Source organism: Macrobrachium rosenbergii, chromosome 48 (genome assembly GCF_040412425.1).
Source record: "Macrobrachium rosenbergii isolate ZJJX-2024 chromosome 48, ASM4041242v1, whole genome shotgun sequence".
In the NCBI taxonomy this organism is placed as follows: Eukaryota; Metazoa; Arthropoda; class Malacostraca; order Decapoda; family Palaemonidae; genus Macrobrachium; species Macrobrachium rosenbergii.
In genome coordinates, this window is record NC_089788.1 from 27273190 (window position 1) to 27286628 (window position 13439).

Consider the following 13439-nt stretch of genomic DNA (forward strand, 5'->3'; position numbering starts at 1 on the left):
GATTAATCATCCGCCGCCAGTTTCCAAGCGCCCAGTGCCAGCTCCTGAGCTCTCGGTGCCAACTCTCCTTCAGTATTTGCACCCAGCTCCAACTCCTGAGTGCCCAGCTCCAACTCTTCAGCTGCAGCTCCCAAGTTTCTCCTACCTCAACAGCTTCCAAGCCTTCCTGATGGGGAGCCATCCAGATGACAGACCTGGGCTCCCCACAGTGGTATCAATCGTCTACTAGGAAGGCACTCTAGGAGATTGAAGTTTGGTTTTCTGCTAAGAGGGAGCATGGTGCTTCTTAAGTGCTTAATCCCAAGAGGTTTCTTTCCTAACCACTGATCTCGCTCAGTGTTTTTGACCTCCTCAAAATTGTGTTTTCGTCACAACTTGGACCTCTTTTCAATCAGTTTTTGGACTGGATGGTGAGAGCACATCCAAGAAGATTCAGGGATGGCTGTCTTGAACTTGTGGCTCTTTTCTCTTTGGGAGTTTGAAGAAAAGTGTGTTTTTGGTGCTCTCATTCCACTAAAGGAGTTATTCAGGTGCAGGAAGTTGGACCTCCAAAGAAGTCGACTTAGGATCTGGCTCATTCTTCTAAATGCCCCAAGGATTCGTCTGCATTTGTTCCTAAGATGGTCTCTCCTCTCCAGCAACATCCCTTTCGTGGGAGTAAGCTCAAGCCCAGTCTAAGACCCGCTCCTATGTCCACTTCTCGGCCAGAACTATCAAGCTCAAGTCCTTGTTTAAGAAATGAGGAAGAAGTCCTCTGTGCACAAGTGAGAGCCAGTCTTCTGGAGTTTTGGGAGAAGTAGAGTATCAAAGTGACAGAACAGTGGATTGTCAAAGTTCTGAGGGAGGGCCTCTCCATTCTGTTCATGGAGAGCCCCCCTTTGGTCCCTTCTCCCATCATTTTGACGGCCTACTCAAAAGGCTTGGGAAAACATTCTGCCCTTTTGGAGGTGGTTTCCTCTCTCTTTCGAAAGAGAGTTTTAGAAGAATTCGAGGACGTCAACTCAGAGGGCTTCTACTACCATTTGTTTGTGGTTCCCAAATCATTGGGGTTTGGAGACCAGACCTCAACGTAAGTGCCCTCAATTTCTTCGTACGGTAGACGAAGTTCAGATAGAGACGAACCAGTCAGTCCTGTCATCCATTCACCAGGGTGATTGGATGATAACCTTGGATATATAGGACGCATGCTTCCACTCTCCCTTCCATCCGGACTCCAGGAAGTATCCAAGGCTTGTCTCCCAGGACACTCTCTCAGAGCACCTGGCACCACCCGAGCACCCTTTGCCGTCCGAGCGCCTGGCGCCAACTAAATCTTCCAGTTTTGGGCTCCTTGCTTCAGCCTCTCTACAGCACCTCAAGTGTTCACTCAAGTCCCCGCTCCTCTAGCAGTTGACTTCATTTAATAGGCATTAATGTCAGTCTATATCTGGACAACTTGTCTCTTCGATCCCCTTCGAGAGAAATGTGTACAAAGGACTTGAACATCTCCTCTCTCAGGAACTGGGAATTATCATCTACCTTCAGAAGTCCCAGTTGACCTCGTTGCGAGAGTTCCTCTATTTGGGTATGAGTCTCAATTCTCGGACTTTATGGACTTTTCCATCTGCCAAGAGAATCACCAGCTGCCTTCAGGTGGTCCACAAGTTTCTAGCCCCTTCGTCTTGCTCAGCCCATCAGTGGGTGAGCCTACTGGGGATTCTTTCGTCCACCAAGACGTTTGTCAAGTTAGGCAAACTTCTCATGAGAGTTTTGCAATTCTTCCTCTGAGCCAGCTGGGACAGGGAAACACAGCCGGACAACTGCGTGTTTCCCATAAACCTGGTAATCAAGTCGGACCAGCATGGTGGCGGTCCAAACATAGACTTTTGGAAGGAAAGCCCTTCATCATCTGAGCCCAGACTTAGACTTCTATTCAGACTCCTCAGTCCTAGGTTGAGGAGTCCTCTTGGGGAACTGGGAAGTTTCCAGGATGTGGTCTCCAGAAGAACAGAACCTTCACATCAACGTCAGAGCTGAAAGCTATTCACTTAAGGTTTCAGTTCTTCTTGACCCTAGTTCACAACGAGCCTGTGGCAGTTGATTCAGACAATACCATAGCTGTATCATACATATGGAAGCAAGGCAGTGCTCACTCTTTTTCTCTCTGCCAGACAGCAAGAGACCTACTACTGTGGACAGATCAAATGGAGTGAGTCTAGTTACTCGATTTTTTCAGGGCAAACTAAATATTCTGGTGGGCAAGCTGATCCATCAAATAGTAGGTCCTTCCCACTGAGTGGACCTTGGATCCCCTGGTCTATTGGAATTTATGATACTATGGTGCAGGCCAACATTGGACCTGTTTGCCATATCAAGGAACCATCGCCTTCCTCTCTTTTGTTCTCAGGCCCTGGAGATGCCATACGACAAGATTGGTCCTACTTGGATCACTATGGCTTTCCGCTCTTCAACATGGTCAGGCAAGTGCTGAACAAGTCGTGGGCTCATTGCAGTGTTACGATGATTCTCCTATCCCCGTTCTGGCCCATGAAAGAATGGTTCCAGGACCTGCTACAGTTGTGGGTGGACTTTCTGAGACTCCTTCTCCTAAAAACCGTGTCTACTCAGACAACCTCACTTTAAGAGATACCAAAGGGTTGTCCATTCTTGCCCTGACAGGCTTCAGACTGTCCAGAAGCTTGTCAGAGTGTAAGAGTTTTCAAGACACTCGGCGTTGCAGGCAGTTGGTTATCAAGATCGGTTACTGGCATCGGATTTTCTGGCGCTTGCATCTTCCTGGCGATGGGCAGATTTTCATCACTGATAACTGGTTATCAGACTTGATGTCGCTTCTTCTGAAATGACGGCAGTGCCAAACCGAGGATCAGTTCTTTATCACCGATTTTTGAGTTATAGGCGATTCTCGGTCCTCCACCGCTGTCGGGAACTGAAGTCTTGTGGTATGTCTATTGCAAGATGGAAGATCTGGTTTCCTGGAACCTGGATCTTCCAGGTTGAAGTGGGCTGATGTCTGAGGTCTTCCTGCTTTTGAACCCCTTTGTTCCTCTTCCAAGGAGATGTCTTGATCCTCCACCAAAGGTTTGCTCAGACTCTTCCTCATGGCTTTATCCTGATCTAGGAATATCTCAGTCCTTGAAACCTTTTCAGAAGACACTCTTCTCGTCCACCATAAGGGATAAGAGTAAGTTTTTTCATAAGGAGATGCAGTTTGCTACTTTACCCTTGGATTTTTAGGCAAGAACAAGGACCCTTCCAAGCCCTGGCTCCATTCTTTCTCCATTAAGGCCTTAATGAACACCTTGGCTCTGAGGAAGAGGAGAGAGTTCTTTGTCCTGCTAGGGCTTCAAGATACTACCTGAGCAGGACCAAGAAGATCAGAGGACCATCCAATAACCTCTGGTACTCTGTCGAGAACCTGTCTCGCCCTCTGACTAAGAACACATTGTCCTTCTTCATCAGAGACTTTCTGAGGTGCACTCTCAGATTCCGGAGGACATTTTGCCTACTTTTAAAGTGAAACCTCATGATGTCAGGACAGTCTCTACCTTATTAGCTTTCAGGCACATATATCCCTCACTCCCATCCTGCAGTCGGGCTCTTGGAAGTAAGAACTGACCTTTGCGTCTCACAATTTGAAAGAAGTTGAACAGTATTTGAAAATTGCAGTACCTTGGCATCATTATCAGTGGCTGGCATGGTACTGGGGGAGGAAGCGTAGGAATCTCTCTCTTCTCCTACTATCTCTTCGCCTTGAAGTAGGGTGTCGAATTTTCTGGAGCCAGGGGGTACAATGTACCTGGAATAGCCACCAGTCTCAGTGGATGGCTTGTGGTGTTTTCAGTGTAGGTGAAAGTGTTGTTTGGTTGTTTTATTCTAGTACTGTGCCCAGGGTAAGAGCACCTTTTGTAAGCCATCAGACATATCCTTCACTGTAAAGCGCCCACCTAAGTAGGGGCACTCCACGGCTATACCACCACGCCACTATAGGTTAAGGTGAGCACCAACCAGAGGCAGTATTTACCTGCAGTAGCTTTCTTACCAGATAAGGAAACAACAAGCATTGTTTTCAGTGCTAGCAATTTTTCTATTTCAAAGTCATTACCACAACTTAATGTTTTGGAGTAGAATATGTCCATGTATCCCACCCCCTTTCAATATGGGGTTCAGCTATGTAATTGCTTGGAAAGTTACTTATATGAAAATGTTATTTTCATAATAAAATTAAGTTTCATATATACTTACCAAGTAATTACAAAATTGGAGTCATCTCTCCTCCCCTCTCATGGACATAAGAGCACAAACAGAATGAGGTTTTCTGCTAAGTCATTTCCTGTATTTCCTTTAGTGAGCGGGGCTTGTCACCTACACAACTATTGAAGTGCTACCATGATTTTTTAAACAAAGGCTGTTGCATGAGTTAGAAACTATTGCTATGTAATTACTTGGTAAGTATATATGAAAATTAATTTTATAAAAAAAAATTTTTCAAACATTATATCATTACAAAGTTCTTATTGATACATTGCCAATTGGCATCCCCATAAGCATTCCTCCAAGCTTTTTGATCTTTGAAGTGTTAAATTTGAACAAACATATTGTTTGCAAATCATTTTTATATTTCTCACCAATTTTTCTGATACATAGACTTTGTTGGGTACTCTTTAGCCAGCTGAATACTTCCCAGAGCACTCAAACCAGATGTCTTTGTGACATAGTGTTTAAATAACTTGTCTATAATTGTTAACAACTTTGAAGAGGATGAGGGGAGGCCTGGAAAAGTGATGGGTCCATTCTAGATCTAATTTGGGAATCTGCAGATTAAACACAGTCCTTCACATGCCTTTAAAAGAACACTTTATTTGAGAAAAGATTTGTAATTATAATCTGGCAATGGACCTGATAGGGGACTTAAAATACTGCATGAAAATTAGCATATGAAAATATTAAGACAATGGACACCTCTTTCCTGACAGGTTGGGAGGCCATTAGGGGGAGTTTAAGGAGGAAAATCAGTTACAGTTTCCATTTCAGGTTAAAGTTAATCCTTTTCATTAGGGACTCTGTACTTTTAATCTTCTCTTGACACAGTTGACTGCAATGTTTATAATGTTAAGAAAAGGCCCAACAAAGCTAATACTGTATTAATAGATTAATTGCTAACATGGTTCCACAGTTAATGAAGTGGATGTTAGATTATGTGAAAATCAAGTCCTGTGTACATTGTCTTAGAACCTGGACATTTTCATATTTAAATTGATTTGATTTAGTTGCACGGTCACAAGATCTTCAAATGGAGGAGGAATATCTTTTTCCCTCTCTTCCCAGAAAGAACCTTTGACTCTACAACTCTGTTGTTTTTCAAAAGAAACCATAAACCTACGGATCAGTGTTGAAGGAATGGGTATCCAAACAGTCATTGGTTCCTTATTTCTTCAATAGGCAAAAGATTTTTTGTCATCCATTCTTTGATTCATTTTTAGGAGTACTGTAGTAAGATGTATGCAGTGAAAGAGAGAGAAAAAGAGATGAACATTTTTAAACATTCATTTAAGTGTTACTAACTTTTGCTTTATTGTATTCTATAGCAAAATCAACTTCATTATCCAACAGTGTATGGGAAAAAAAGTTAGATTATCCCCACACTGTAAGTAAGTTGAAATCTGTTAAAACAGTTTACATTTTATTATCTTTTGAGGTGGATGTTTTCATATTCTTTTCAACAGTTAAATATACAGGCATTCATTTTTAATAACAAATGGTTTTATATTCTAATACAGTACATACTTTTTACGGTGATAAGTTTGTTTAATGATAAAGTTCATGATCATAAATGCAATTTAGTTTGGTAGGGTAGGCTGCTGTAAACAAAGTTCTTGAATGATGCCATATTTTTAAAAGTTGATATATTTTTGGTTCTTGTGTTTGATAACAAAAATGACATAAATTATCATACTAACATAATTTATCATTCAAACAAAAATAACCCCAAACCATCATTAATTCATTTTAGGCTATCTTAGGTTACTCTTAGGATTTTAAAATGCATATAACAATGATTTACTTATTTTAAAATCATTATTATTAATGTAAACTTTGGCAAAATATCAATAACCCCCTTTCCCCTTTGGATGTAATAGAAATTAAATAAATCTTTAATACAAATTAAATAAATCTGTCTTACAGAACATTTGATAAATTTAATATTTGTACACCATGAAATAACATTAGCTTTCTCATACTTTGGTTACTCAGTATGGTTACAGTATTGAAGTATCCTGTTTTTTTACCATACCACTAAAAACAATTAAAATTTCTCTGATTATTTTTTTTCTTGAGTCACTGACTGGAAAGGTTATTCTTTTAAATTCATCTTAAATCATACATGATGTGTTGTGAAAGATAAGGCTAAAAAATAAATTTTTATGATGACAAATAATTTAGTTGTGAAAGTTTTTCAAATAATTTTCAATAGATGTTAACTTTTTGGAGTCAAAAAATACTTGCAAGCAACTAGTTTGAATAACTGGTTTTTGGCATTGAATGGATCAATATCGGTTATCAAACACACCCAGACTGGTTTGTACCGAAAAAAATTGGAAAAAATTAACTTTCCCTACCTTGACAGGAAGTTGAAAGTGGCTATTTAAAATTGTCTGTCGGGTGCGCCTGGATTTACAAGACAGTAAAAATATGCTACAAAATTTTCAAGTTATTCATGTTTTTCTAATAATTTTATTATGTAAAATTATAGTTAAAACTCATACAGTATCATAACAGATAAGAACTAAAGTCAGTAACAAATTAGGCCTTCATTTTGGAACACATTGTTTGAAACAAAGTTTGCAAACTGTTTGAAAAAGTTTTTGAAAAAATTTTTTGTAAACAGTTTGAAACCGTTTCCAAACAGCCAAAAACTGTTTGCAAACAATGTTTCCTGTCAGTCGTCAGTTTTTGGATGCCTGCTTTATATTAGCCATTCATGTTTTTATATGAAAGTTTTAATGCATTTCAAGGAGGGATACAAGAAAAAACAACCCATGGTTGAGCTTTTAAGTTTTTGGAAATATTTTCGTATAAATCATGATGACTAAATTTCAACCTTCGTGTCATGTATATGTACAAATGACATAAAACATATTATAAGTAAACTGTTTATTCTGTAATATTCAATTATATATACTTCATTTTGCAACAGATTGTATAAATACATACATATATTTATATATGTGTGTGTGTTTTAAAAACATTTTACATGTGTACATACACACATACAAAATCCAGAAACACTAAATCACTTTTCCATTCTGGACCGAAACAAATATTAGTCATTACAAAAGTGTTTATAATGAAACTGTTTGCAATTTCTTTGTTTACAAACAAAGAAAAACTGTTTCAAACTGTTTGCAATCAGTTTGGAAATATTTTCCAAACAATGTTTCAACCTAGTGTGGACAGGCTATATATAAATAGTAAATTTGTTGTAAAATAAAACTCTTACATTTCTGTAATATTCAATCATTTAACTTTTTTGCAACAAATTGGATGTCTTTTCTAATATTTTGATTTATGGTGAACTTTTTTAAAACTTTTACAATTATAGCTGACATAACTATCATAAAGATAAAAACTAAAAAGTTCTTTCAATACTTTGTTGTAAGTTTTGAGCAAGTTAAATAATAGACATCCTGGAGCTGCAAAGTTTTATATCCCTCTGAAAATCTCAATTTATTGATTGATGTCTGTAGAATACAACAAAAAAATAACATAAGTCATGGTTGGCCACTTTTATCAGTTTTGAAATATTTTCATATAAATTCATCGATAAATTGAAAAATTCAACCTTTAATACTCATAAGCCCATCCATCTCTCAAAACCTGTATAAATACTCAATTATGATGAAACCCATCCATTAAATTAAATAATATTAGATAACAGGTTTTTAATGGACACCATTTTGTTTAAAGCATAATGTATTTTTTGAAAATTTTCACTAACAGTGTTTTTCTATTTACAGCATCTTTTGTGATAATTTTTCTCTATGTTGTTTTGCCTGGTTTTCACAAGTTTTTATAGATGATTTCTCTCAAATTTGTGTACAATTTACTGTAAAAAAATTTCTCAAGGCTTTCCATTGGTTTGGCAGACTATAGGGTCGATTTCATGGAAAATTATAGTCATAAATTTTTTCCATATCAGAGTTATATTTCAGTATTTATATTATGATAGTTTTTCATTTTTCTTATTAAATTAAATGTTTTAAGATCAGATGAGTAAAGTTGGTTTAATTAAAAAGAAAACCAGATGAGTATAGTTGGTTTTTTGAAAAGAAAACCCTATTTTTTGGTTAAGTGCAGATTCTGCCTAAGCAGTTGGAGAGATGAAGATATTTATGAGGAAAGTCTGTTTGATCAGTTTTTGAGGTGGGAGTTGAGTAAAATTGTAGTTGTGCGTATATTTTTATAAGGACTTAAATGTTTTATCACTTTAAAATTAATTTAAGATTGTGAACACAGGGTGAAAAAATTTGGTCTTTAGCAAAATACAAATTGAGTGACTATGGACAAAGGGCAATGATTTTTATAATTTTAAGATACCCAGTCCACAGCTAAAAGTTCCAAAACTTGTTGAAAGCTTCAATTTTGAAAAGTGAAAGATAGTTTTGTTTATTAAGGTAAAATAAAACGCCCACTTTCAGGGTGAAGAGAGAAAGCAATACCACTGTATAGATTTAATCCATTCTGCCAGTCTTTAACACTGCAAGACAGCTTTGAAGCAGCTTGTTTTGTTTATTCAGAACAAGGTTCTTGCCGTTTGGTGATGTCAATTTTGGCCCAGTAGCCAACAACTTTGTATTGTCTGACTGAGTTTATTTGTACTTTTCCCAATTTTGACTATTGGAGCTCAGGAGATTGACTCAATTTTATTTCACCACTGTTGCACCTAGTAATTTGCTGTTGATTCTAGCCTATCATTCCTTTAGGTAGAATGAGGACCTTTTGAAATCCTCTTTTGACCAAAGGAACTCAGTATTTCATATAAATATTATGCCGTTCAAGACAAATTTGTTCAATTGACTTGATGTCAGGCATGCTGTGAATGGGACAAAGAGATGGTCCTGACTTTTCATCTAGCAAAACAAAAGGATCTCTCCATGGGCTGAAAGCAACTTTTATCAGCCCTCATTAACCCTTAAACGCCTATTGGACGTATCACACGTCGACTAAAATTGTCTGTTGGTTGCCAAGTGGGCGTGCCGTCACGTCGACTACAAAAAATTTCAACCTTCGGTCAAATTTGACTCGACCGAAATGGTCGAAAAACACAATTGTAAGCTAAAACTCTTACATTCTAGTAATATTCAATCATGTACCTTCATTTTGCAACAAATTGGAAGTCTCTAGCACAATATTTTTATTTATGGTGAATTTTTGAAAAAAAATTTTTTCTTACGCACGGGCGGTAACTCAGCCGAAAATTTCATAAATTCTTTCGTCATTTTGTCGTAATTTTTGCACTGTTCTATATTAGCCGTTACATAAAGTTTTATATATGAAAATGTGCACAATTTCATGTACAATACAGCAAAATACAACCCATGGTTGTAGCTTTTATCAGTTTGGAAATATTTTCATATAAACCACGATAACTGCCAAAATTTCAACCTTCAGTCAACTTTGACTCGACCGAAATGGTCAAAAAACGCAATTTTAAGCTAAAACTCTTACGATCTAGTAATATTCAATCATTTACCTTCATTTTGCAACCAATTGGAAGTCTCTAGCACAATATTTCGATTTATGGTGAATTTCTGAAAAAACTTTTTCCTTACATCCGCGCCAGAAATTCTTTCGTCACGTTGTCGTAATGTTTGCACTGTTTTATATTAGTCGTTACATAAAGTTTTATATATGGAAATGTGTGCAATTTCATGTAGAATACAACAGAAAATAACTCATGGTTGTAGCTTTTATCAGTTTTGAAATATTTTCATATAAATCACGATAACTGCCAAAATTTCAAGCTTCAGTCAACTTTAACTCGACCAAAATGGTAAAAAATGCAATTATAAGCTAAAACTCTTACATTCTAGTAATATTCAATCATGTACCTTCATTTTGCAACAAACTGGAAGTCTCTAGCACAATATTGTGATTTATGGTGAATTTCTGAAAAAAATTTTTTCCTTACGTCTCTTGTGCGGTAACTCGGCGAACATCTCAGAAATTCTTTCGTCATGTTGTCGTAATGTTTGCATCATTTTACATTAGTCGTTACATAAAGTTTTATATATGAAAATATGCGCAATTTCATGTAGAATACAACAGAAAATAGCTCATGGTTGTAGCTTTTATCAGTTTTGAAATATTTTCACATAAATCACGATAACTGCCAAAATTTCAACCTTCGGTCAACTTTAACTCGACCGAAATGGTAAAAAAACGCAATTGTAAGCTAAAACTCTTACATTCTAGTAATATTCAATCGTTTAACTTCATTTTGCAATAAATTGGAAGTCTCTAGGACAATATTTCGATTTATGGTGAATTTTTTAAAAAAACATTTTCCTTACGTCTGCGGTAACTCTGCCGAATATCTCAGAAATTCTTTCATCTCGTTGTCGTAATATTTGCACCGCTTTATGTTAGTCGTTACATAAAGTTTTATATATGAAAATGTGCGCAATTTCATGTACAATACAACAGAAAATAACTCATGGTATTAGCTTTTATCGGTTTTGAAATATTTCCATATAAATCACGATAAATAGAAAAAATTCTACTTTCAGTCAACTTTAACTCGACCGAAATGGTCGAAAACTGCAATTGTAAGCTAAAACACTTACAGTCTAGTAATATTCAATCAATTAGCTTCATTTTTCAACAAACGGGAAGTCTCTAGCACAATATTTCGAATTATGGTGAATTTTTGAAAAAAATTTTTACGTCCGTTAGCGTTTAATTCATGCATCATTTTGTGATAATATTTTCTCTGTGTTGCTTTGATCGTTTTAAAATTTGTTATATACCAAAATCATCGCAATTTAGTGTACAATACAACTAAAAAAATTAACTCATTAGCTTTAACCGTTTTGCTTACAGCGATTTGTATACAATTATATACGAGTTTTTTTTTCGCTGTCATATATTCCAATATTTATATATGATAATGATATTTTTTCATTTCTGATGGTTGCATACTAAACTTCAGGCAATGACAAAAAAATTAGCCAAAAATGAACTCTTAATCTTAAAAACTAAGCGTGCTGTGATTTTTGAAAAAACTTTTTCCAAAAGCGCTAACTCACGAGAACGCCCGGCATACGGGAGACGTTTTTGTAAATAGGGCTTCGGCGTTAAAGGGTTAAAAAGGCAGACCCTCACTCTTTTCCTAAGTCACATGACATCCAAAAGCTGAGTACATCGTTAACTTTCTTCGGAAATATTTCCTTTGAAAATGTCTTTGAGTGTATGGAGTGGTTATTAGAAACACTACAGTATTCCTGAACTGGTGAAGGTGCAATAATCCTGCAGCCAGACCTGACGTAATTAGGTAAGTCACTGTAGAACCACAATGGATAATACATTTATAGGTTCATGTGTCTCCTGTTCTTTATTGCCAGACCTAATAGGTATCTGGAATAAAGAAAATGGTTGGTAACCTGTGACTTTACCGTGAATAAAAAATTCTTGAAACGCTTGCCATGAGAATGGTGGTCATGCTAACATATTGCAATAATCCCGCAGCCAGACCAGACATAATTAGGTAAGTCACCTTCAAACCACAAAGAATAATACGTATATTTTGGTTCGTATTTTTGTTTCTTTATTAGAGCCTCGATGGCCGAGTTGGTTAAGGCAGCATACTCAGACTTCTTAGAGGTCTGTGGCGCGGGTTCAAATCCGCAGCCGACCGGTCAGAGAGACGGACACTTTGCTATCCGTGTAGACACCCCAGGATTATGTATGTAATCAACGGATAGGTTTGCTTAAAAAAGCAAGTGGGTGTTACAGACTATTACACACACAAACAAAGCCACTCCAACATCATCTAAAAACATAACAAACACCTCACATGTCTTGACTGTCGACCTCACTGCGTAACAACTCCTCGCTGCTGGGAGAAAGAGCACTGGTGAACTGGTACAATACATGTACACAATACCGGGGTCTAAGCGATGTCAGGCAGGGCAGCCGATCGGGACTACAAAGTCTACCCCAAAGCCAAATCAAAGTCCTTCAAAAGAAGGCATCACGGCGACCCCATATAAAAATGGGAACAAGCTGGGAAGAAGAAGAATTTTGTTTCTTTATTGCCAAACCCAGTGGGTACCCGGAATAAAGAAAATGGTTAATAACCTGTGATTATACTTCGGACCAAAAATTAATGTAGGTTGTTGGGATTTATTTATGAGGAGCAAAGCCATTTCATCACCTGTCAATTTCTTTTGTAAGTTCCTTTGAGGATGAACAGTGGCTACATTGTCAAAAAACAGGTTTTGACATAGGAAAAACTCACTTTTGGTAGCCCACTTTCCCAGACAAAAAGGCATGGGACTGGGGTGAACATTTATCTTGCACAGACCTGGTGTGTAATGAAGATGGCTGAATCAGGCTGTTGCCACATCTGTGCAAGTGTGACGTAAAGCCGAGGTAATCATTGTAGCACAGGAGATAGAGCCCTCCTGTCCTGAGTCCTTTATATTCTATCACTGGCAACAAGCATTATTCTGGCCAAGACCAACTATAAGAGAATTCTTTGTAATTGGTTGGTATGTCTTAGGGAGCCCTGGGGGACCGTGAGAGTGTGACTCTAATCCTTCAGTCAAAACAAAGTTTTGGGGGAGTTCAGCTAAGCTGTTGACATCATTCCATATGATGAAAATAGAGGCAGTTGACCGCTTGGAACCTGTGGAGCTAGGTGGCACATGTATAGAGCAATTACACCTCCTCTTCAGTCTGTTAGGCCAAACTGCAGTGTCTGGAACATTTGAAGACCATGAATGTGGGTTACACATGAGTAACGAGCTGTGGTAAACAAATTTTTTTGTAGATGGTTTTACTTTACATTCAGGGCCCTTCGTTGTTGTTGTTGTTGTTGTTATTATTATTATTATTATTATTATTATTATTATTATTATTATATTATTATTATTACAATGGAGCTAAATTAAATTTCCTTAGCTGCTTTTTATAGAATTAGACATAAATGTGGAAAGATAGAAAAACATTGCCAAGAAAAGCAAAGTATCATAAATTATAGGAAAAGAAGTTAATAAACTTGTATTAAAAAGTATTAAAACAAAGACTACATTCATAAGAAAACAATAAAATTGTATTCTGTGTGGAAAGTAGGGTAGATAATTCATCAGCAAAATGAGACCATTTTCCAGTAAAGGTCAGTGATGAAGATACACTGATTCTACAAAGTGTTATCTTCA

General features: G+C 37.0%; 1 protein-coding gene across 5 annotated transcripts in view; it reads left to right on the forward strand.

The window, feature by feature from the left end:
- The window catches only part of LOC136831316 (acid ceramidase-like), a 182331-nt gene that overhangs the window by 136888 nt on the left and 32004 nt on the right, over positions 1-13439 (forward strand). The window lies entirely within an intron of this gene.